Raw genomic sequence first — 27653 nt, forward strand, 5'->3', positions numbered from 1 at the left:
ACCATTCTCAATCTAATCAATGATGTTAAGATGTTTCCATTCTCTATCTAATCATAGACATAACATTCTCAATGTAATCAATGACACTAAGACATTACCATTCTCAATCTAATCATTGACACTAAGGCATTACCATTCTCAATCTAATCATTGACACTAAAACATAACAATTCTCAATCTTATCATTGAAACTAAGTCATTACCATTCTCAATCTAATCATTGACACTAAGACATTACCATTCTCAATGTAATCATTGACACTAAGTCATTACCATTCTCAATCTAATCATTGACACTAAGACATTACCATTCTCAATGTAATCATCGACACTAAGACATTACCATAATCAATCTAATTATTGACATAACATTTTCAGTGTAATCATTGACACTAAGACACTACCATTCTCAATGAAATCATTGACACTAAGACATTACCATTCTCAATCTAATCATTGACACTAAGACATTACCATTCTTAATCTAATCATTGACACTAAGACATTACCATTCTTAATCTAATCAATGACACTAAGACATTACCATTCTCAATCTAATCATTGACACTAAGACATTACCATTCTCAATCTAATCATTGACACTAAGACATTACCATTCTCAATCTAATCATTGACACTAAGTCATTACCATTCTCAATCTAATCATTGACACTAAGTCATTACCATTCTCAATCTAATCATTGACACTAAGTCATTACCATTCTCAATCTGATCAATGACGTTAAGATGTTTTCATTCTCTATCTAATCATTGACATAACATTCTCAATGTAATCAATGACACTAAGACATTACCATTCTCAATGTAATCATTGACACTAAGACATTACCATTCTTAATGTAATCATCGACACTAAGACATTACCATTTTCAATGTAATCATTGACACTAAGACATTGCTATTCTCAATGTAATCATTGACACTAAGACATTACCATTCTCAATCTAACTATTTGTACCGTCTTGAATGGTGTGAATGTTGATTGAATGGTATAAGGGCCTCTTCTGGCCTTGATGTAGTGTTCTTGTATCCTTAATTAAACACATCACATATTATGGATAAAATAATTACAAACTCCTCTCTGTCAGACAAATATTTATTACATCAAATAATAGTTCAGAAAGTAGGCAATCTCAGCCATACAATATCATCACGAATTATTTCACATCAAATACAAACTACATCCATAGAAAAATGTCCACTTAGGTACTCATATTATTTAATCCAATTTCATAAAACAGAGACACCTACGTCTCTTGATACATCATGGCGCTAACTTACTAAAAAAACGTGGTCATGTGATAAAAAATGGTACCTCTTTGCTAGACAATGTGTAAGACCCATTTTCACGTGAACTGAAATCATCTCGTTCATCTCACTCTAATCATAGTGTTACACCATTGACACTAAGACATTACCATCCTCAATCTAATGATTGTCTCACTGTTATCATTGGCACTAAGACATTACTATACTCAATGTAATCATTGACACTAAGACATTACCATTATCAATCTAATCAATAACACTAAGACATTACCATTCTCACTGTTATCATTGACACTAAGACATTACCATTCTCAATCTAATCAGTGACACTAGACATTACCATTCTCAATCTAATCAATGACACTAATACATTACCATTCTCACTGTTATCATTGGCACTACGACATTACCATTCTCAATGCAATGATTGACACTAAGACATTACCATTCTCACTGTTATCATTGACACTAAGACATTACCATTCTCACTGTTATCATTGGCACTACGACATTACCATTCTCAATCTTATCAATGACACTAAGACATTACCATTCTCACTGTTATCAATGACACTAAGACATTACCATTCTCAATCTAATCATTAACACTAAGACATTACCATTCTCCATCTAGACAAAATTTACATGGTCACAGTTTAAAAGTGAGGAAAGCAACAAACAACAATTAAATTTAAGAATCTATATTCATTACCCAGCTCAAATACAAACAGATGCTTAGATAATAATAAATAATTAATAACATAAATAAAAAATTAGTATAAAAAATATCAATAGTGCAACAACTTGTATTTTTTTTTTTATTGCATTTGCATAGTAACAGAACTGGTATAGAAAAATACAAAAGACATAAATGTGGGGGCCACCGCTGGGCCAAAGTAAAAACACAGCATATTTGTATTTTTTTAAGCATTGTTCACCCCAGCAGCAGTAAATCTCTACATGGCAAAATAACAAAGCAAAATTTGAGTAATGGTTTAATAATAATAATGATGCTGAAGATAAAAGATTGGTGCAGTGTTTTCATAAACCCTATTACAACCTACTTTCCTCTATGGCAAAAAGGTGCCTGAGTTAATCTTTATAGTGCTTACAGGAGCACCCCGTTACGCCATCCTAGAAGATATATTTGGCATGCAGTCGCCCCCCATGTGGGATAATTTTCCAACCCATCACAGATGTTGAATGATAAGTATTTCTTCTATACTACCCACACCAGCCTCCAGCAGAACATTTTTTTAAGGTAGTTCTGCCAGTGTATGACAGTTTGGTGAGAACTGCTGCTTGGATATATATATATATATATTTAATATGAAACTTGAAAAAACTTCTTTTTTGAAACAAAACTAAATATAACTTTTATTACAACATAACACTAACCCTAATACTAACCTAGATGAAATGAAATAAATCTAGTAGCAATAATATAAAATGGTATTTTAAACAAAATCTAACTCACTACAAAAAACCTGTCTGTACAGTTTCAGATCCCTGGGTAATTTGCATTACACTAGACCATTTTTGTAATTTCACCATCCTCACTGCATATATGCCAACCAATCGCTAATTTCTCAACGTTACCTTGGAAACACCCACACACACACACTCCATAACACTGCTATACACATTTTTATGAACATACAAAATATAAACATTGTATAATTATGTCTTTATATAACTTTTGTTTTATAATTATTTTATCTAAGTAATTGACTAAGTAATTGTAATCATCGTCCTAAATATAATTTTGAGATCTTGTTTTCTAGTCTTAACATTACGAAAGATAACAATCTAAAAGGTTAATAGTTATTGAGCTAACAAACTAATATTAGAAAATGGTAAAATAAAAAAATCACTGAATACAATATATTTACAGAGTGCGTCAAAAAAAATTTATACACACTTTGAACTGTCATAGACAATTTATTTCCCATTCTACAATGCTAAATTTCAGCACATGGAAAGCTTAATGTCTAATTAAAGTCAAAGTCATCAAGATAAGGCAGAGGAAATGGTTGGGAGGGAGGGGGTCTGTCAATGAACGTTGAATGGTGTAATATTGAGTTCTTACTTCCTGAAGTACTCTAGACACGTGACAAGACAAACACTATACGACTGACTCAAGTCTGTTCAGCAGACAACATGAAGTTATTTTACTATAATAATAATAATATACTGCACTCCTTGTTAGTGCTACAAGTCAAGAAATAATAATCCTATCCGCATAACAGCGGTATCAAAAGTATCCAATACGTTAACAACAAATCATGTCCGCATCTCAGCGGGCAACACTGTGTAGAAATATAGATTAACTAATACATGTCTCAAAAGACCACTGGCAACAACTGCCCACAAGTTACTTTCTAACTGAAATTACTACAGACTTTTCTAAGTCGCTACTGTCCATCCCGGACTAAAATATACTTGACCACTCGGTCCAAAGAATAACACTTGACTTCTAACTTGACTTCACTTGACTGCTTTACTTGACTGACTGACTGACTTCAAAGTCAACTTTATTCATTCTACTTCCTGTTTTCTACATTAGGAATTCCACGTGTCTTTTAAACTATTAACATGATGTGAACTTTAGATCATGCAATGTCAACTAAGACTGTGACATTACGCCCTTTCCCTAAAAAATTTGAAATTTGAAATTGAAATTTAAGTAATAATACTATTATATGTATAGTCACATCTTTTGAGAGAGAAATAATCCATACAAATGTACAATGTGTGCTATAATCTCTGGCACATGTCTTATCATGCCATCAAAAAATTTGATGAGACTAATATATGGTCTCATTTGACCTTACAATATTTGAAAAAATATTTGTCTGTGTAGACAATACTCATAGTTGTCAACATTACTCAAAAAGCAAGTGTTTCTTTACACAAAATTTCAAAGTAAATTCTCAATTTATCAAAAGAATGCTTTCAATATTAATTTTACAAAGGAATGAGCAGCCATGAAAAATGCTCGTATACAAATATACTTAGTTTATCCCATCAGGTTACATAATCAAATGAAAAATATTGACAATGGTTACATGGTCAAATGAAAAGATATTGACAATGTTCTTTAAAATAAATCAATGCAAGTGAAATGTATCTATAATAAATATTTATGTTGTCTCAATGGTTTATGTACAAAAATAATGGCAATGTTTTGACAATGCTACTAAATCATGAAAGTCAAGAAAATATATTCTTTAATGATGATTTATGAGGAACATATTTAAATCATCAAAGTCATAAGCATATTAAAGCATCAAGGTCGTTATCATGATATTCATTTGGCTCATATGTCTTACTGTGAGCACAAGTTCTTTTAACATAAGTGTAAGTTACAATCTTCTCTCGAAAAAATGAATCAGCTTTTCACGTTATGTAACATCAAATATGTTACTTCGAGCCATTAATAGTGCTCCAATAGTCTTCATGAATCAAGTACAATGTTCTTTCAAAAATCAAGAATATTACTTCGAGCCATTAATCATGCTTCGATAGTTTTCTCATATCCATACAATATTCTTCTCAAAATTAGTGTTATCATCACATAATATAAAATATACTGCTTGAGCCATCAATAATGCTCCAAAAGTTTTGTCATTAAATACAATCTTCTCCTCAAAAAATATCAGTGTCTACATCACACATCATCAAATATATTACTTCACGAGCCATCAATAATGCTCCAATAATTTTCTCATATTAAATACAATCTTCTCAAAAAGTCAGTGTCTACGACACACATCAAATGTATTGCTTCACGAGCCATCAATAATGCTCAAATAATTTTCTCATATTAAATACAATCTTCTCCTAAAAAAATCAGCGATTACATCACACATTATATATATTACTTCATGAGCCATCAATAATGCTCCAATACTTCTCATATTAAGTACAATCTTCTATTCAAAGTTCAAAGATTCAGTTTGCATTACACAGTATCAATTATTTTTCAAGCCATCAGTAATGCTCAAATAGATCTCACTAATTAAATACAATATTCTTTTCAAAAAATCATTGTTTGCATTACATATCATCAAGTGTATCGTTTCAAGCCTCGAATTAAGCTCAAATAGTCTTCAAAACTGATATGTGGGAAAAAATAAATTCATCAGTGAAGATCAATGTCACAGTCATATCTATACAATTTACAAAGGTTATGTACATTTGAAAAAATGAAAAATACATTTCAATAAATAGTGTCACATACTCAGGTTTTAATATGACTTCGTTCTGTTCAAATGGACTCTTGGAAAAATAATTTACACATATGCGAAAATAGGGCACATATGACCTTTTGAAGTGTCATGTGTACAAATACAATCAAAGTTATATGTAGAATATGGCATCAACAGATTCAATGAATTACACTTGTACTGGCTAACGAGTCCTTAACGGTGCTAGTGTTATGTAAAATAGTGTGATAATTATAGTTGTTGACTTATGTGAACAATGTCATTGTTTAGTTATATTACTGATATTTAGTGATTTTGTGATGGTGTTGTATCCTATTGTATAATAAACAAAATTGTATGTTGTGCTGCCCTATGTCTAGCTTGCTAACTACTAGTGTCATGTGTGTTTCCAGTTCTAATGTTACTGTTTCGTGATGCGTTGTCCAGCCCGTTTGTAAGTAATGGATAGGAATTATTTTCTGGAGTTGAGTTCATGAATGCTACATGTTCGTGTTCGTGAGTGTCGATGGTTGCGGCTGAGTTGTCATAACTGCTAGGGCGTCTATGGATTCTATTGTTGCTGTTACTTTGCCATCTGTTTGAAGTATTTCTGTTGTATCTGTTTCGTTCGTAGCCATCACGTCTGGATTGTCTGTGATAGTTCTGAAAGTTGTTGGTATTGTATTGCTGTCTTCTTTGATAGTTCTGGAAGTTGTAATTATCGTTGTTGGTGTTGTATTGCCTTCTTCTATCATTAGGGCTGTAACTTTGGGTTGCTCTGCTGTTTCTTCTGTTGTCATATTTATTGTCTCGATATGTGCCACTTTGATACTGGAAAGTGCTTCTGTTGATTGATCTACATTGGCTCTTTATGTGACCCTTTATGCCGCAGTTAAAGCAGGTTTTATTGTTGCTGCTGTATTTGAATTTACTTGAATCAGTGTTAATGATGGTCTCTTCTGTCGATGGTGTGATTGGGATGGTTGTCTTTGAATAAATTCAGGTTAGTTATGAGTTCTGTTTCGTTTTTAATTTTCTTCTCTTTCAGGAAAGTGAAAATGTTGTCTGTAACATTCAATAGTACACTGTCAATTAAGAACATATCAATGATTTGGTCTGGTCTCGTCATATCACAGTTGGAGAGTTCAAGCCACTTTAAGATATTTTGCTTAATTTCAAAAATAATTCTGTTGTAATCACCGTTCTTTTGCAATCTGATGTCTCGAAAGAGTTTTCTGTAGTGGTCCTCGGATTTGCCAAAGTGTTTGAGGAGTCTGTTTTTCACAGCCTTGTAGTCAGTCTTTTGTTCAGGTGTCAGGGTGGCTATTATGTTCAGCGGTTCACCTGCAAGATTGGCGAGTAGGTGCTTGGCCATATCTCTAGGAGACATGTCATACGTTGAGGCTATGTGCTCAAATTGCACAATGTAGTTTTCAAGAGTTTCGTTTTTCTCATTGAACTTAGGGAACTTCGAGACGTATGGTTTGGCTTGCTGTGTCAGTGGTTGTAATATGTTCGGATTCACTTTTGCAGCTTCCAGTTTAGCTAACTCAACTTTTCCCTCTATTTCTTTCATTTCTTTCTGATGCGCTCTTTCTGCCGCTCGTTCATCTCGTTCCGCTACTTCACGTTCTTTCTTCTTTAATTCATCCAATTCTCTTTCGATAAAATCTCTTTTCTTTTCACCCTTCAATTCCATTTCTCTGGCCAACTCCAAGATTTTATCATAGGTAGACATTGTTGATAGGTATGGGTTTAGGCTTCAAGTGTGTATAATGTCAATAAATATTAAATAATCTTCAATGTGTATAAAGTCAACAAATATATAGGATTCCAATCTGTATGTAGTATTAACTGTGTAGTGAGTGCTTAGTTATCAAAATACAAATAATAATGTTTCACTTTGCATGTATCTTTGATATTTAAATAATAGATGGCCAATAAATGTGTTGAGTTTGTAATCAATGTGTGCAAAATACAATGTACAAATGAGTCAATAGTAATAAGTGTTGCGTCAAAATGTACCAACAAAATAATCAGAGTACGAGAAATGTGTCAATACAAAATAAGTACAAGAGCTCAAAAAATAAGGCTCTAATTCAAGTGATAGTATATATGTACACAATATTATTACTTCAAATATATCTTTGTAACATGTTAAATGTGCAGTGAAAAAATGAAAAAAAAATTAATTAATGAGAGAATAAAGAGATAAATTAAAGTATAGGTGACGAACACAAAAACAATATAGATAACAATACAGTCTGCTTTAAAAGAAATCAATAAATAGAAGACTTTGACAAGAGAATCACAGATATGTAAATACAAGACTTACACAAACAAACAATATGAATACAAAGAGAAATCACACTACGATTGTACAAACAAAACTATATACCACTAAACAAAAAATTTCAAAATGATTTAGAAGTCCCTACTGAACAAGGCTGGTCTACTCGGACCTTATTAGGACTAGGAGAACAACAAGAAAATCCCTAAAGATCCCTATCAGATGAAGTGAAAACGAACGGAACAAATAAATTGTGCCGATTCAGTCTCAAAACATAAGACAGACCCACGCCGACCGCCCTTTAAGGTAACAAATATAAAAAATGAAAATCAATTTAATATGGTTCCAAGAGTTATCAATCACTAACTCTATATATAATCAACTTCAATTACTGCTATACCACAGCAAAATCAATGTACTTTATTAATCATATGAATATATTCAATCCTTAATTATAACTTACAGACTTTCTTTTGTAGACTGATGTAGATTAATCCTCTCTTGTAGCTTGTCAAATACAAATACAGCTTGAGTAGTTCAATAATAATCCATGGGTAAGGTAACTAAGTAATCCGATTGAGAATACACATCAATGTGAGCATCAAAGTAGTAGTAAAATAATCCAGTCATATGCCATAAGATGGCTCAAATGCTCAAGTAATGTCAAAAAATATTTCCTCTTGACCTTTACAATTAACACAAGTCCAACAGGTAATCCAAATAATCCAATAAGATAATCCAAAATGTAAGTGTAGTAATGCAGGCATGTGTTATTTCTTCGTCGTACAACGATGACTAGGAGAGCGCCAATAGGTACAAGTTAGTCCAACTTCAACGTCAAAGATCAATAATCCAAAAGTACTTGAACATTCGTATAAATAATCCAACAGTACTTAAGTGGAGAACTTCAGCTTAGATAATCCAAATATGTAAAGTCTCTGAAAAATTAGAATGACCATAAGTGAACAGAGGTCTAAATGGAGGACCTTCTGTATAGCAATGTAAGGTGAAACCTCGACAATGCAAGAGCGTGTCAAAAGTTGGTGACGAGCGCTCACGTGGAAACGATGTATCATCTGTCTTCAGGCGACGCCTTGAATTTTACACCCACACAAATGTATCAGCTGTCTTCGAGCGAAGCCTTGAGTTTTTCACCCACACAAATGTATCAGCTGTCTTCGAGCGACGCCTTCAGTTTTTCACCCACACAAATGTATCAGCCGTCTTCGGTTTCTGCCGATGGTGATGTCTCAAGATGTCGACAATAGTGGAGAATTAGGCATTGACCAGGTTTAAAATAAACATATAAGATCCTTTTTTGTCCAGTAGATATAATGGTCAGTTTGTAGACTTCATCAAGCCCTAACTTGAGAACTGCTTGGTCAGACACAAACTGTGAAAGATGGAATGTGATAATATGAATATATATATATGAATACAATATTAAAGTGCTGACTTATTTATTACTAAAGCATCTCCAGATTTTCTTTTGCTAAGTCTTTCTTTTAACCAACTGGTGTGGCACAGCAGTAGGCTCTTTTTTTTTTCATTGCAAGTCTATGGTTATTTTTTAAAAATCTTTTTGTCTACCAACACTCTTTAAACTATTTCCCAGGTGGATTCCCTACTTTAAATTTCTGTCTTTTAACATTTCAGCAAAGGTACAAGATATGAATACATTGCTTATGTCCTGAGAATGTTCTGCATTAGACACTTTAGGCCTTCTCTGCTACTCTATCACCTAAATAAATTAAGTTATGCTTCTTTTCCTTGCTCTTTGTTTCACTGCCAAGTTTGATACTTAATACAAAAAGAGTCAAAGGAATCAGATTATCAAATTAATTTAATATTTAAAAATAGAATTGACTCACCATTAGCTGTCCCAATGAATGAACCATAATGTCAGGTTGACCATTAACCCTATCTTACTGTACCAGACATTCATGCTTGTTAGTTTAGCCTAAAGATAACAATGGTAGTGATATTTAGATGCAAACATTTTACTAAATTTATATAACTGGTAATAAATTATTGTTAAAACAAAAGAAAGTCCATAGTAAAGAGATACAAATAAAACATAAAACAGTCTAATTTAAAACTAAATAAAATGATTAATTAACACATTCTTTTTAAGACTGGATGGCTGCCTGGTTGTGCAGTATGCACACTGGATTATCTTTCACAATGGTGGGAAGCGTGGTCGAGAGGCCAAGTGCGCTTGAACTTGGCTTGGCTACCTAGAAGGGGGCTCGAGGTTCGACACCCGACTCGGGCAGAGATGTGTTTACCTAGCGCCCAAAGGCAGCACAGAAAACCAACTCCTAGATACCCCCTCCCCCCCACCGGTCCACAAATGAGATTGGACCAAAAAGCGCTCTGAGCATGCTATAAGCATGAAAGTAGCGCTATATAAAAGCTATAATAATAATAATAATGGTGCCAGGTTCATATTCTGCCAGCTGACATCAAACTTTTGAATTCATTTGTCAGTAATTATATTTTCTTTTTTTTTTTTTAAATACAAGCCTCATGCAATAGCAGTCTTTAACTTTTTCTTTATTGTTATAAATTATTTTAAGCAGAAGAATCTAATGAAATATACTTACAAAACTTCCTTTAAGATTTCAAGTTAAAAGTTGTGGGTGAACATCATCCCAGGGTATACCAGGACCTATACAGATAGAGTGGTCATGAGTCTGAAATACAAATAAAGTGATTGTGTCTGAAAAACTTTTTTCTTTTATTAATCAGAGTTAATATGTCATCTAGGTATGTCAAATAGATAAGTTTTCCAACCTGTAGGTATGTCTGACAGATATGTCATAAAGAGTCTTACAGTCTAGTAATGTAACATGCTGACAAATTTTTTCTTTAGAATCTTAAGGGGAGGGGAGGGAGGTAAGAAGAGTGCTTTTAAGAAATTATTACTCACTATGGTTTCAATTACAATGGTCAGGTCAGTTCATCAGGGCTGATCAATCCAACATAAGATCCACTATTTGGTAATTTACCTACGCCACAGTCATGCTTTAAATATTTCCAGCCAATAGAAGTAAATTGAGTTGTATGTGCTGAGAAAGGAAGACAAAAAAATGTTTGTAAAATGTTTCACATATTTTAGTTGTTCCTTCAGAGTTGAAGATAATTTACTTCCTAGTCCTAACTTCCAGCAGGATGACAGCAGGCAGGGTATTAACCCAGGACCATCGAGAAGTCCAAACAATATACCACACGACCAGGCAGCCAGCCTGTATGTATTATAAGTGTGATTCAATTTGTTTAAAACTACAAAATTTATTTTTTTTAGGTTTACTGTTTTTGACAGTCAAAATAGTGGTTTACATATTTTTCCCACCATTTAAGAATTCCGATTACAATATAAAATTTAAAAAAATAGAAAAAAAAACACATACACACATACAAAAGATTTGTAAAAAGCCTTGGCAGTCACATCAAACATTTTTTCAAAACCAACAACATGCACATCCTTGATACAAAACACACACACTGGTGATTTTAGTCATAAGAGATGTACCTGTTACCAGATGTACCAGTAAGGTTGATTGGCTGTATTGTTAAAGATTAAAAGCAAACCATTATCCATACAGATCTAGTTTCACTAGAGAAAAGATTTTTTTTCTTGGTATCCAAATTCTTATGTATAAGATTTCTATAATGTGTCTTCTTTCTACTATAACATGCTCAGTACACTTTTATTGTATAAATACAGTAAGGGTTATATAATTTGGCTCTAAATGAAAGATTTACCTGCTTTCCATATGAAGGGAGGGAGGGGGGGGGGGCAAACATTATAGTTTCGGTTCTAATGCAGTCATAAGACCATATCTAGTATGACAGTCAACAGTAGAAACTTGCAATTAGATTCCATTATAGTTTCGGTTCTAATGCAGTCATAAGACCATATCTAGTATGACAGTCGACAGTAGAAACTTGCAATTAGATTCCAAGCAATAGTTCTACAAGTATATAGTGAATTTAAGATGTAGCACATAAATTATAATTTCCAAAATCTAAACATAATTTTTTCTATTGCACAAAGTTATCCAGCTAGAGCTAAATTTTAAAGTAAGAGGCAATTCACAGTTGGAAACATATGAAAATATAAAGTAAAAATATTAATGTCCATCATGCATCAGGTTTAATTACAAAATGAGGATACTGAACACTTCAAGAACTTTAAATATTTCCTTTTCCACAACCAAGGTAACCAATCGAGCCTAGTAGGAAGCGTGGTCAAGAGGCCAACTACGCTTGAACTTGGCTTAGCTTGGCTGCCTATGAAGGGGGCAAGAGGTTCGACACACAACTCGAGTTGAGTTGTGTTTACTGAGTGCTTTAAGGCAGTTAGAAAACCTACTCCCACTGGTCCACAAATGAGATTGGACCATAGTGCTCTGAGCATGCTATAAGCATGAAAGTAGCACTATATGAAAGCCATAATTTATTTATATAGTAAATATTTAGGGTTAGAAACATGCTTACAATTCAAGTAGATTTCCTTATTGAATGACACTACAAAATGTAATCATGTATAATCTGGATATTCTTCTTTGTTTTTATTATTCATTAACTTCAACAGACCTACTTTTTTTGCAGTGTCAGAGCAGAAGCACCAACAAATGTTTCATTTTTTTTTATCTTTTTTAAAAAAAAGACTCACAACATAGCAAGTAAACTGCTTTACTATCGAAGTTAGTGGAATTAATTTAGGTGAATAGATAGTTCCAAACAGGATGCATGCCATAGTTTTACTTCTTCTAGACTTAATCATTATTTCAATTTATCAGACAATAGTACCCAGATAACGATCCTGACTGCCAGGTCGTACAGTTTGCGCGCTGGACTGTCGATCGGATTTATCGATGGTCTCTAGTTCAAACCCTGCCTGCTCCCATCCCCCGTCACCCTGCGGGAGGTTTGGACTAGGAAGTAAACTATCTTCAACTCTGAAGGGACATCCGAAACATGTAAAACAATTTACAAACATTCCAAAGATAAATACATGTTAAATTAGTTATAACTTATGAAGACATATAGCTATTGACATGGTTTTGATTTAAATTTGAGGATAAAATGTAAAAACAAAAAAACCTTCATTAAAATTATAACAAATAGATAGTTGTATATTCTATAGCCCCATTTTCTAAAAGATCAATAGCAAATATTCTTTTTTTATGCTTTGTTTAAGCCTGTTTAGCATACTTTATAAAAGTGCATAATTTGACTATAGTAAGTATTGCTTATAATATTAGCCTTTTCTTGCATCAAAGTAAATCAGAAATATTATTTTAAAATCAATTGTTGATTTAACATAATCATCAATTTAGTGGCTCAGAAAAGAAAAAATGTCTGAAAAAATGATTATAATTTTTAGAATAGTTGTGGATTAAAATGTAATAAGAATGCCTTTTAAAACTTGCAATCTATAGGGCTTGCTAATAAAAATACCAAAGAGTGGAGATCTATCACAATGTGAGAAATGGTGAGGCATCACTTTGCTGTCAGTACCAAGCAAGATTTTTAGCAGAATCCTACTAAACAGAATAAAGGGAGCATGTGATGAACACCTAAGGGAAGAACAGGGCGGATTCAGAAAAGGGAGATCTTGTGCTGACCAAATAGCTACACTCAGGATAATTGTAGAACAATGTGTCGAATGGCAATCTCCTCTCTATGCAATTTTTGTTGACTTTGAAAAAGCTTTTGATAGTGTCGACAGAGAATCTATTTGGACTGTAATGAGACATTATGGGATCCCCAATAAAATAATAACCATAATCAAGAACCTTTATGATGGTTTCACCTGCCAAGTAACCCACTGTGGCAAGCTGTCAGAGGAATTTCCAGTCACAATAGGAGTCAAACAGGGATGTCTTCTTTCACCACTCCTGTTCCTTCTAGTACTGGATTGGGTCACAAAAGAAGCCTACTCTAACACAGGGAAAGGAATCCAATGGACTCTCATACAAAAGCTGGAAGATCTGAAATTCCCTGATGACATAGCCCTATTATCACACAGACTACAGGATATGCAAGAAAAGGTCACAGCTTTAAGCGAAGTAGGAAAAAGAGTGGGCCTCAAAATAAACCACCAAAAAACTAAAGTACTTAAAGTAAAAAATAAACAAAGTGGAGACATAGTATTGAATTCTCAGACAATAGACCAAGTAGAAAATTTTATATACCTTGGGAGTGTAGTCAGTATATCAGGTGGAACAGATGAAGACATTAAACGCCGTATAAATCTAGCATGTCAGACATTTACACAGCTAAAACCAACCTGGAAATCTCCTTACATCTCAAACAAGACTAAACTAAGAATCTTTAACTCTAATGTCAAGGCTGTCCTACTGTATGGTTCTGAAACATGAAGAACAACTGAAGCCACAACAAAAAAAATACAGACCTTCATCAACAGATGCCTGAGAAATATCCTAAAAATACACTGGTATGACAAAGTAGAAAACACCAAACTGTGGGAGATGAGTGGACAGAAAAATATAGAAGTGCAGATCTTAGAGAGGAAGTGGAGATGGATTGGTCACACCCTTAGAAAAGATACCAGCAACAGAGCTAGGCAGGCCTTAGAGTGGAACCCCCAGGGAACAAGACGCAGAGGAAGACCAAAAAGAACATGGCGACGCAGTGTACTTGAAGAAGCAGTGAAGACCGGGAAGAGCTGGGACACCATCAAAAAGCTAGCAAGAGACCGTGGAGAGTGGCGTGTTTTTGTCGAGGCCCTATGTTCCATAAGGAACTCAAAGGAGTGATGATCATGATGAATCTATAGGGCAGATGATGTAAATGTCATCTGTTTCAGTGGCCTACAGTTATAAAGGTATCATGATATGGCCAGCACAATGATAAACCTTCTTTACTTCCCCAACTAATGTCATTAGAATTGCATGGACTTGAGGCACTCTAAGATCCTGAAATTCAAAAACAATCTTCACCAAGATTTGAACCTGAAAACTCTAGCTTAAAAGCAGTTGCACTTAACCACTTAGCAAGTCCTCTCCCCCCCCCCCCATTAAAAAATCAAATGTTCCATTATGAATCAGCACATCATCATTTGCAGAGAGAATTTCTGCCAATCTTTTGACTATACAGGATATAGCTAGCTTAAGTACAATAGAGATAACTTTATTCAAGAATTTTTAACTTTGGCTGAATGTGCATTGTGACAAGCTAATTCAGGAACTGGCTTATACTGTAACATTTATTTAAATATTTTAGACTAAAATTACAACTATTATACACTAAAATAAAATGTTATTTCATTCACTATGTCATTATGTTATGGAGTGTTTACCCTGGCCCAGCATCCTCCTCCTTTTGCAGCATTACATGTACTGTAATCTTCAGGGGCCCAAAGACTTTTTCCAGTGATGTAAGCCTCCAGAGAATCATATGTCCTTGGATAATGGCAGCTGTGAACAGAATCACTTTTGCATAACACTTTCCAAAATGTACAAACTATTTAAATATATTAATATATGCCTTTATTCTAAAAACAACCTCATAATAATATACTTATTCTTTTAAAAGTTTCATAGAATTTATTACATGCTAGATATCCTTATATGTTCACCTAGATGTCTACAAGCTAGCAGAGCTGTTTGTTAGAAAGTTGATTAGGTCTTTCCAAACTCAGCCACTTTCAAAACTTAATAAATAGTGAACAATACACAAGTTACACCTAAAATAAAAATGCCAACAAAAGAGCTATTCAGGCTTTAGATGGGAACCCACAGGCACAAGGCACAGAGGAAGACCAAAAAGAACAGTACAACACAATCTTTATATCTTCTAGATTACAGGCATTACTTCAAAAGAGAATATTCCTATGCATTTCATGATCAATCTAGTCAGGCATGTTAATAAGTTACTTCACCTCTACTAAGTCATTGGTTTTCCTGGCCGATTGAGGCATCCCATTCCCCCTCTCTAATGGCATTAGGGAAAATTGAAAATAATTATGTGGTGTTGTCTTTTTATCTGTTTCTATCTCATCATCACTAGTTTTGGGGAGTAAAAAACTTAACCAACATACCCAATAGCATAAACAGATTTAGCTCATTTTTTTTTTTTTATCTTTTAAGATGTCATGAGCAATATCCCATCCTTCATCATGTGCTATAATTAAAATATTTTTAAAAGCCATTTAAATCCCAAGCCCAGGTGAAAAAGGAGGAGGGTTTGGCATGGGGCTAGCGACCCCCACCCTGTAAAACCACTATTGCTACAGAAACGGCAAACCAGGTGGGAGTAGGCTTCAGACATTGCCAGTGACAGATCTTTATGGAGACAGCTTGCCGACAATGCGCCGAACGGCGCGGGAGGACCTAAGTCTAAAGTAAGTTTAAATCTAATGCATTTCTCAAAGTCTGCAAATAGAGAGATAACAAAGATGTCTGGTAAATGTTGTATGCAGGCCTTCTAACAGAACTAATAATTTCAAAAACAAAAATGATTTGGAAAATATGACCCTAAATATACAATCTGTTGAATTTCAATAATCAATTTATTTATGAACCATCTGGTTTATTATATATTTGTTACGGTCGTAGCGCAGCACGGTGTGCATGAATAATGGTGCGAATTTGTGTAATGAATGGAAGTTGAAAAGGGTAAATTTGTGTAATGAATTTCGAAGAGTTTGTGTCGTAACAAGTGGCGCCCAACGGAAAAGGCAAGACCTGCGTTATATCGGTATCTAATTCCTGTCTACTGAGGTATTACTAGTACTACAAAGTGTAACAAAATCTCTAGATCTATTAAGATTGGGAGAGTAGCGTCATCTAAATCTCTAAAGCTATGTACTAGACTCACTGGTAAACATAAACCTTTAGTTGAAACTTAACTAAAACATTATTGCTGAATTAATCAATTGGATTAACATTTAAATCTAGATTTATATCATTATAATTATTATGACGGCCCATTCTCTACATTCACCGATGTGAAAACGTCAGGGATTACCCACTGTATTTGGATGTGCTATGAATTTATTGAAAAAAAAATAATAAAAAAAAATCATGTCAGTGGCTGCTGAAGTACATGTTCATTATTCTGGCTGGTCATAGTTCTCAACAATAACCTTTAACATTCAATATTGATGGAAATTTGTACGATTATTAGCACTGCTGTGGGCAACACTAGTGAATTTTGACTACGGTGGAGAACAGTGCCTATTTAGGACCAACGGATATACACTGACTACGGCATATAGACAAATAACGAAAGACTCATATCACCGGCGGAGAATATACACTAGCATTGGCAGTTATACCAGCAGGAAGAAGAGTATTCCGGGAAGTAGATACATATTTGTATTCGAATAACATTAAACGTTTGGTTCATTACATTACATTTAGATATGAACATTGTTGGGTCCAAGCATTAAGTATATGAGAATCAAATATATTTAATTGATATGGTCAGATATTATAACTCGATAAAGAAAAAATACAAATGGCGGATAAAGCTGAGATAGTTGCTTTGAAAGAAGAAGGGAGACTATTGGAATTAGAAGGAGCAGAGCTGAGAAAATATGTACAAGAAAGATTAATAGAAAGAGAGAAACTAGTCAAGGAAAAGGAAATAGAGAAAGAGAAGTTAGTCATGGAAAAGGAAATAGAGAAAGAGAAGTTAGCCATGGAAAAAGAGAGAAAGAGAAGTTAGTCATGGAAAAGGAAATAGAGAAAGAGAAGTTAGCCATGGAAAAAGAAAGAGAGAAAGAGAAGTTAACTATTGACAAAGATAAATTAGCAATGGATAAAGAAATAGAGAAAGAGAAGTTGGCTATCAGTAAAGAGAAATTAGTTACCGATAAAGAAATTGAGAAAGAGAAGCTAGCTATGGAGAAAGAAAGGTTAGCCATAGAGAAAGAAAGTTGGAAATAAAAAAAGGAAAAGCTAAAGATGAAGGTACTGGAAAGAAAAATGTCTGGAAATAAATTGGCAAAATATAAAGGTACAATGTTTGATGAGAATAAAATAGACATAGATGTTTTCTTAAAGAAGTTTGAAATTGAAATGAAAGAATTGGCTTTTCCTGAAGATAAATGGATATTTTTGTTATCAAAGTCATTTGCAGCGGAGGTACCGTCAAAGATTTGCATGAATCAGAATAATTACCAAATAGTAAAGGAGCAATTACTACGAACATTTGGTAAAACTGAGGCATTTTATCATCAACAATATGTTAATTGCACCATTGAAACCAACGAGGATCCCCAAACATTTTTAGACAAGATGAATAGCTACTTTGACTATTGGACAGTCATCAAAAATAGAGAAGACGTTTGATGGACTAAAGGTATTTCTTATGCTGGATAAAGTCATTTATGAGAGTCAGGACGAACTAAAAATATTCCTGCTGGAGAGAAAGCCAAAATCTGTAGATGAGATTGTAAAATTAATAAGGGCTTACAAAGTGGCACATCCTGAAAAAAAGTTAAACAGAGGTAGCGATATTGAAGAAAGAGTAGCATTTAATAGAGCTAGAGAAACACAAGACAGTTATAGCAACAATAGAAGATTTAGATATGAAGGACAGAATAGGTTTAGAGGACAAGGAAGGAGCCAAATAGATAGTAGACAAGGCCAGTATAATAGCTACAGAGGGCGATATCAAGAAAACAGACAGGGAAGATATGACAGCGGAAGAAATAGAAGAGATCAAAGTTTGTCGTTATTGTCGAGTTCAGGAAGTCTAGACTGTTTTCAAACATTTGTAGGAAATAAGGCTGCAAGAACGATAAGGGACACTGGGAGCACTATTGTTGGAATAAACCGAAAATTGGTTGAAGATCATGAATATACTGGAAAAAACAAAGCATGTATTATGTTTGATGGTAAAACAGTTCGATTACCCGTGGCCCGAGTGAACATTAAAACACCGTATTATACGGGGATCGTAGAGGCATGTGTTATAGACCATGATCAAATTGATTTGATTATTGGCAATATACCAAACATAAAGAAGTGCACGGAAAATGAGATAGAAGTTTGGAAAAATTGTTGTGGAATGGCAACTACTCAATCCTGTAGTAAAGATGTAGAGGAAGGAGATTTGGCAAAATTGTTTGAGTTATCAACTAAGGAAAAAGAGCAAGATGAAGAACAACATGAAAACACAGAAACAACAGAATAGCCAGATGGGCACTGCAACTTATGGATTATAACTTTGAGGTCAGGACAATACCAGGGAAAGACAATGTGATAGCTGACACATTATCACGGTGTACCTAAGAAGGAAAAGAAATGGAAGTAAGGAAAGGAGCTTGGCCACGTCAATTTTGTTTCTGTTGGTTGGTCAAAAGAATAATGTCAGTAAAATCATTTTGGTGAGAACACAATGAATAGCAGTGTAATGAATAGACATCTATAGGGAAATCTACAGATTGGAACATTTTGTAAATATACACATATTACATGTATATGTAATCGAAGACTGTATGGACTGACGAAGCTTTGTCACATGTGTGAGGTGTCGAGATATTAATATATGGTGTTATATTGAGAATTTGATGAAACCATTATTAGAAATGTAAAATATAGTATTACAGTTACATAGTTAATTACAGTTTATATTTGTGAATTATGAGATTTACTCTGATTGGTTCGTTGGGGAAGTCTGGACATTATACATTGGGATGGATGTAAGTAATTTTGAACCTAAAATAATAATGTAAAGAATGATGATATTTAATTTTGCTGTTGGAGGGTTTTTGTTGTTGTCGTTGGTTTTTACCTGGTTTAAAAGAATGAGAATTAATGAAGATAATATAATTATATTGAACAGTGATTTATAATTTTATTTGATATTTAAAAGACGTTCGATGTACATCGAACTTGGCAAACAAGGGGGGTGTTACGGTCGTAGCGCAGCACGGTGTGCATGAATAATGGTGCGAATTTGTGTAATGAATGGAAGTGATGTTGAAAAGGGGAAGCCGGGAGTAATTGACAGGAAGAGAAATGAAATGTTCGTATTTACATAACTTGTTGTAATATTAAAGTATTTATAGAGTAATAACCTGAGAGTCTATTATTATTTCGAAGAGTCTTGAGTCGTAACAATATTCAAAAAATATTTTGATATGTTTAAAAGCTATAGAAGATTGTCCTTATGATCACTTGAGAAAAAAATGTCAATATACATTAAAAGTCAGAATACTTTTTATATCATTTCTACAATGATTCCCTATAGAATAAGTGATGCCTTGTGATGACAAGAAACTAATCTTTAACTCTTGGACAACTATCAGATACATCCAATATGATCTGGTAAAAACAAAGATCTTCACTTTTTCCAAAAATATACAAGTATTATTATACAGTATGTCTTATAAAGATAGTATAGTATAAAATGTAGACAATTACCTTTATAATAAGTCCCAAGATAAGTTAGGAATGCAGTATTTTCTGTGGCTGTGCAGCCCCAGCTGAGACCTACATATTTATATAATCAACACTATAGCCTCTCTCATTCCATATCTGATGAAGATAAATTAAAATTAGTTGTTAGATTTATACAAAGTCCCTGTGGGGCTGAGGGGCATACACCAGTTGGCTACCTTTCAAGGGGGCTGGATTTAGAATTCCAGTAAGCACCACACATTTTCATAAATTTTCAATTTAGATTTGGCTTGAGCTATGTTGCAGAAAGGGTTAAGTAAGGGTTGGAAACAGCATGAAAATCTTCTCCCAAATACTGCTTCTCCCCACATGTTCCCCAAAGAGCTTAAACTGAGCACTGAGCAAGCTTTGTGTTATGATAAACCAAAGAAAAATAATAAATAAATAAACATCTAAATTTCATTCAACAGAAAAGTAAAATCTAGACAGTCAACTGTTAATTAAGGCTAGTAGAAACTAGAACAAATATATTCGTTTTGTAGAGTTCATTTTCAAGAATGTTTTTTTTTTTATGTTGCTATCTTGACTAAGGCTAACTCATTTGACACAGAGGGCATTTCAAACCCAAGCAAAGGGGCATAGCACTTGTAATACATATTAACATAAACTTTTTCATATAGAGTTAAATATAAATATCTTTATATTATGAACTAAACTGTGTATCATGTAATAGAGACCAACAAAAAAAACAAAAACAGTCTAGAGAAAACCAATACATAAGACCATAGAAAGTGTAGGGGCAGCTACGGAAACTTACCCCAAAGTAGTCTATTGTTAAATTATGCCTTCTTTTAGCTCCAGTAATCCATCCCTTCTTTGTCTACTCAATCAATCATATACACTCTGGACTAGGTTAGACCCCTGCCTGCTGCCACCCCACATCTTCTTGTGGGACGTTCAAGCTAGAATGTAGTTGTTTTCAACTCTGAAGGAACATCTGAAACATGTAAAACATTTTTACAATAATCAGAATGGGTCACCACAATTTAGATCCTGCACACATAATAATTCCAGACTCATCATAGATAATCAGTAAGTCAAAGTTAATAAGTAAATACTGTTTGCATCAGTTTAATTTAACTGAAAAAAAAAACATTATTACATTATAATAAATATGTCATAGAAAAAAGCAGTTTTAAAATCATAATCAAGAAATTACTATTTTTCTCAAATTTACCTTAATTATAAATAGTCTAAGATTTCATTCCCCTGAATCTCTGGATAGTTGACAAAGTAGTTTTGAAGTTGCCTAGGAAAACATTTTTTTTAGGAATTAGTTTCAAAAAGATCAAACTCATGCCTGTAATAAACCTTCCTCAGTTACCAGTACTATAAAAAAAAAATCCTGTGTTTGGTACCATGGGGTCAGTTTAAGCTTTATTAGTCTCATTGTAATTTTTTCATTCATGTTTTGAATTCTCTTAATTAAATAACATTAAATCTCTAAAATCAGTGGCCTGACTTTTAAACTTATCTGTTTGTTTCTAGTGTAACAGTGTAAGCTTACTTTATCAACTCTATGCAGTCTCATTTATTCTATTTTACATGTTTTTTTTTTATTTGCTTAGTTGTTGCTTTTTTTTTTAAAGCATCAAATTTACATAAAGAAAAAAATAATATCTTTTTGATGTATTTTTTTTTCTGCCTTTTTATTATGTTTTTCTTTTAATAGGCCTACATAGTAACATAGATCTCTATGGTAGATTCTTATAACTGAACACCGACTTTCGGGAACTGGGTCAATTTTATATTTTATTTTTTTATTTGGTGAAGGTTTAACTTACAAAAAAACTGAAAGCAGATTCTTATTCTGCAACTAAAGGACTATAAAAATAGCTGTGTTCCTTTGTATTACCACCCATAGTCAAGATTTTATTTTAAAATAAATTAGGTCACTTCATGCTCCTATTTTGAACGCAGTTTTTGGGCTTTCTCCTTAGTTGAACAGTGAGCATCGGTGTTGAACACCACTAATTAGATGTAATTGCTAATAAATTATATTGGTGTTACTTTAAAATTATTTAGATTGTAGTAAAAGAAGTAGATTCAATTTTGCAATATGTATTTATAGTCTTATTTCCTCATATGCTCTCTCTCTTTATATATATATATATCGTATATAGTTTATTTATTTAAATACCTATATAATCTTTGTGTAGAAACAGACAGAAATATACATATTTTCTACTAGGCTACTTGTATTTTCTCTCTGTCTTTCTTTTAACTCCCATCCAAGGACCCTCTTCTTGTTTTCATAATTTGGATGTTCGTTTTGTGAAACCTTAACATCCCCTCCCTCCCATAGATGCTTATAATTCTTTTCATGACTCTCTCCCCCTTCCCTCCACTGCCTGTTGGATAGTTTGTGACACTACTCGCCTAGTGTATACCCCTCCTCACCGCCAGATTATCTTGCGTGATCACATGCAGTGGGCATGGTCTCTGGCTTCAAATTAGCAGCCCGCACTTTTTCTTTCATTCATAAATTATATATTCTAGATATCTCTATCTAGGTCATGTTTATTCATTGAAAAAAAAATTGTAGATAAAATAAATGAGAAATGGACGAGCTCCCATCCAAATCACAAGAAAGATGATGCTTACTATAAGCTATCCCGACAAGACCAACGTCTAATCTTTCGACTCAGGACCGGACACAACAGAATGCGACAACACATGTTCCGGAAGCTCAAAATTGGAACCAGTGAAATCTGCCCATGTGGAGTATCACCAGAAAATGTCGACCACGTCCTCCAAAACTGCTCTCTCTACCAAGAGGCCTGTATAAGACATTGGCCCCAAATCACCCCAATAGAAAGAAAACTATATGGAGAGCTCCCTGATTTGGAAACCACTGCGCAGTTCATCTCATGTATTGGTCTAGTCATATGAACACTCCAACATAACAATGAGAACGATGAAGAAGAAGAAAAATTGAAAAAATCATAGATTTATTAATTCCAATAATATTTCTTAATACGATTTTGCTGTGTTCAAAAAGGAGAATGAGCTGAATTCATTATTATTTGTTTGGACACCCCCTTTATTAATTTTATTTAACAGCTAACGGTATAAATGTGATTGGAATGTCTTTCTAAAGATGTTTGGAAGCTTATTTTGATAAGCCCATCAGCCTACAATCAAACAGGCTCATGATATAGCCTTCATCCCTTATATGGGTATGAATTGCCAGGGGAGGTTAAAACAACAGCTTAACATACATGGTTACCGAGAATCTAAATAACTGCCATCTGCTTTGGAAAAACAGAACAAAATTACCGGAACTTATCTAAAATTGGACATGCACAGTCCCGAAACGTCGTTTTTTAGCTCCAAACATAAATACAAATGAATTACAAAAAAAAAGCGACCCGTTCAAAAAGGAGAATTCGATGGGGTGTTCAAACTATAAGAGCCTCCTCTCTATAACTATAAAGTATAATAGATCTATATTTTGAACTTTCAAATTACAGCAGTTTTTTTGTTTAGAAACCATAATGATATTATGCACATTACCAAATTAGTTAATTTAATTAGGTTTGGACAAAGATGTACATTAGATTTATACAGATCTAGAGTCTAGTAATCTTTAATTCATAACATGTTATTGTTATGATGACTGGTAATCTGATTATAATTATGACATGTCACATGGTGTAAAAGTAAAATAAAATGATAAGATTCAACTTGCCAGAATTTAAGTCATTGCATGACTAGATGCATGACGCGTAGGACATAATCATCTTCTTTTCTTCGAAATAACGTCTGTATTTCATAAGGGCCATTATAAGATAAGAAGATTCAACAATCTAATTCTAATATATCTAGATATCTGTCTAGTCGTCTAGATCTAGATCTACTTACGGTAAAATCCGCGGCGTCCTTGTCCTATCTACCTTTTGTTGGCAGTGGCCAGGGAATGGTTGAGTGTGGTGACTTTATTATAGGTTAATCTTATCTTTTAAATTACAGACACGTCTTCAAGAAGACATTCTAATTACGTCTACGTCAAATGCGTTTAATTTGTCAATCTAGTCATGCATGTTAATAAGTGGCTTAAACTCTAAGTTGGTTTTCCTGGCTGATCCAGGCAACCTATTCCAGACTCTAATGGCACTAGGGAAGAACTTGTACTTGTAATCAAGGGTGGATTGGATGTCAAAATCGGTCCAGGCATTTCTAAACAGTACATTTCGTAAATTGTATATCATTTGATGGGTCTCCAATTATATGCCTATCTGTTCTCAAAATCATTGGGTTTTTTTAATGACGTATCGGTAAATATATGCATGCTCTATAATACTCTACATCTTTAAAAGAAATATAGGACTTATGTTGCTTTTGAATCGTCCTAAAGAATGAAGCCTACTAATAGCACTGTCTACGTATGTAGGTATATTAGCCTACATTATTTTTGAACATGTTTGAGATTAAATGAGTAGTCTGTAGTCTGTAAAAGATGTATTTAACTTGACGCTCATATAGCCCCTTATATAAGAGAATATTATAAAACCTTTAAAAATTTTATGCGTGCCATAGTGGCATCCATGAGACCATTTACGCCAGTCATGTCAAACTCATTAAGTATGGGCCACATAAAAAACTTACTATGACCTGAGGGGCCGCAGCCAAAAATCAGTTGCAAAACAGCCTACTAGTTTTATGTAAATTATAAACAATAGAGAGGAAGTGGAGATGGATTGGTCAGACCCTTAGAAAAGATACCAGCAACAGCGCTAGGAAGGCCTTAGAGTGGAACCACCAGGGAACAAGACGCAGCGGAAGACCAAAAAGAACATGGCGCATCAGTGTACTTGAAGAAGTAGAGAAGACCGGGAAGAGTTGGGAAACCATAAAAAAAACTAGCAAGAGACCGTGGAGAGTGGCGTGTTTTTGTCGAGGCCCTATGTTCCATGAGGAACTCAAAATAGTGATGATGATAAACAATACAATAGAATACATTATTTAATAGCATACCTGTCCCACAGTTAGCTAAATTTGTAGTAGCCTACTATTTGGTAATTATAAATTACTATGATTTCGCGTTATTTTCTTTGTCCTGATGCTTAACATTCTTTCTGGGATACAAGTTTATAAATGTCTGATTGAAGCTTGTTTGCCATTGACACTTTCATCACTGATGACAAATTTTGATCAGATAATCTCGAACGGGAAGGTGTTTTTGTAGCTTTCATTAAGGAAAAGAACTGCTCACAGAGATCAGTGCTTCCAAACATAGCAAGAATTCGGGCTGTAAATTTCCGCAATTTAACTTTCTTTACAGGTAAATAACTGTAAAAATTTTGGCACAGCCACTTCTATCTACTTCGCTTTCAACAAAGATCCAGACTGCTTTTCCATCAGCTCTAGTTGCACATTATAGCAGCATTTTCAGAAGCAAATAAAAATGGAGATTTTAACAACGAAAATTCTTGCTCGTATGAAACGAAATCAAGAAAACGGTCATTGAAAAGCATCTACTAATGATTCCAGGTGTAGGACATATTTACCTAATGTTGTAGCCGTATTTAATCTTTTTAGTTCCTGGCACGTTGAGACGTAAACAAGATTTTCTATTCATATTTGATTTATCCATAGTCGTAATTTTGTTTGAAAGCACTTGACATGATCACACGCAGTAGTGACAATTTTGTCTTTACTTTGAAGTTTCAAATTCAAGTCTTGCAGGTGACCATTGAGATCAACTATAAATGCAAAAATCCTGAATCCATTCGTAAGTTTGGAAATGTTCAACATGTTCATAAACAATACATTTTCTTCACGCAGTGCAAAAAATCTCAGCTTTAACGACACATTCCTTCATAAACTCACATTCACTAATGATTTGCTATGGCTTGCAATTAAGTTTGACAAAATGTAGCTTGCTTTCACTGCAGACTCATTCTCGTTGTTCAGCTTAACAAATACTTGTTTCAATTCAAGTAACTTGTTATCTCTTATTTCCCAGCGTAATAGTCTAATATTATTTTGATAATTTTTGAGCTGGCCAAGCGGGCCGCATGCAAAGTATTGCCGAACGCCGTGTTTGATATGCATGCTTTAGGCCCCTTTGAGTACCGGCCCACCGGGCATTTCCCCAAATGTCCATATAGCCAGTCCGCCCCTGCTTGTAATAATATAACATTATTATTGTTATAAAGGAGGCTGTTACATTTATATGTGTATTTGTGTATGCTGTGTGTTTGTTTTCTTGTAGTCTCCCTTATTCTACTGTTCAGTGTTTTCACGTTCGAACAGATCGAGACAGCTGGAGGTCACTTACAAAGGCCGCGGCATACACATTTGAGACCAAAAGAAAATCTGCTGCCGAGGACAGACGCAGACGGCGAAAAGAAAATCTAATTCGACCACCTGAGGACAATGGTTATTCTTGCCCTGTGTGTGACAGGGTATGTAGGTCACAGCTAGGGGTGCGCATCCATGGGGAATACTGCATTCCTCACTAACCTTCGAGGACAAGTATTAGTGTGTTGACGTGTTTTTCTCAAGTATGTTAGGCCTATAATTGTGTATTACAGTCTCCTGTTAGTGTGTTGTTTTTTTCATCTTCTTGTTTTCATGTCAATAAAATTGAGTTGCATCTTAAACATTAGTGTTGAACTTAAATATTAGACTTAATTGATAGCCTAATATATTAGAGGCAATACAGTATTTTAGATAAATAGCTAACTAATTACTAGCCGCAACAGAGTCGATAGGATACCTCTAAAAGTCGCCTACTGGCATCTGGTTGGAGGCGGCTTCAGAACGAGACAGGTGGAGGTCACTTACAAAGGCCTCGGGATACACATTTGAGACCATAAGAAAATCTGCTGCCGAGGACTGTTGTAGACAGCGAAATGAAAATCTAAATAGACCAGCGGCGGACAATGTTTAAACATGCAAAACATGTAGGTCGCAGCTGAGGAGGCGTAGCTACGGGAAATACTGCATTCCTCATTAACCTTCAGGATAGAAGACTCAAAAGTAAAGTAGCAATTATACATAAAACACTTTTTATCCATAATTTTCAAATACAAAATTTAATAAAATACTCAAAAAGAAACAAAGATAAAGGCACATTCTTCGTTCCGTATGCTAGGACAAATGAGTACAAATGCTCCTTCTTTCCTAGTGCTATTAGTGCTTGGAATGGGTTGCCTGAGCTAGCCAGGAAAAACCAGTACGTTTCTTAGAAGAATTTTAGGTCATTGTTTAATATGCATGACGCGTAGGACGTAATCATCTTCTTTTTTGAAGTATCGACTGTATAATATAATATAATATAATATATTTTGTCTCAATAGTGTATCTCGCAGCCTTTGTAACAAGTCTCGAAGTCTCGTTCTGAAGTCGCTTCTGCCAGGTGTTTTCTATGTCAATTAAAGCTTGCTGGCTCTAAGCTGATCTTAAAATGGT

The 27653-nt window shown here is 34.1% G+C and overlaps 2 long non-coding RNA genes across 7 annotated transcripts; both read right to left on the minus strand.

Annotated features, from left to right (window-relative positions):
* Window positions 1-1103: 1103 nt before the first annotated feature.
* LOC129923650 (uncharacterized) lies at window positions 1104-21079 on the minus strand. Of its 5 annotated transcripts, none has more exons than XR_008775636.1 (8): window positions 20992-21079; window positions 20199-20312; window positions 15122-15239; window positions 10721-10859; window positions 10395-10484; window positions 9660-9748; window positions 2866-9181; window positions 1104-2762 (listed from the first exon to the last, which is right to left on the minus strand). It is a non-coding gene; the product is annotated as an uncharacterized LOC129923650 (long non-coding RNA). The 5 variants fall into 5 exon arrangements; XR_008775638.1 differs by having other exon boundaries at window positions 15095-15239; XR_008775637.1 differs by having other exon boundaries at window positions 15122-15285.
* A 4-nt stretch (window positions 21080-21083) lies between these two features.
* On the minus strand, window positions 21084-24284 carry LOC129923656 (uncharacterized). Of its 2 annotated transcripts, none has more exons than XR_008775650.1 (3): window positions 24099-24284; window positions 21412-21483; window positions 21084-21171 (listed from the first exon to the last, which is right to left on the minus strand). It is a non-coding gene; the product is annotated as an uncharacterized LOC129923656 (long non-coding RNA). The 2 variants fall into 2 exon arrangements; XR_008775651.1 differs by lacking the exon at window positions 24099-24284 and adding an exon at window positions 23751-23844.
* Window positions 24285-27653: the final 3369 nt, after the last annotated feature.

This window comes from Biomphalaria glabrata, chromosome 17 (assembly GCF_947242115.1).
Source record: "Biomphalaria glabrata chromosome 17, xgBioGlab47.1, whole genome shotgun sequence".
Taxonomy (NCBI): domain Eukaryota; kingdom Metazoa; phylum Mollusca; class Gastropoda; family Planorbidae; genus Biomphalaria; species Biomphalaria glabrata.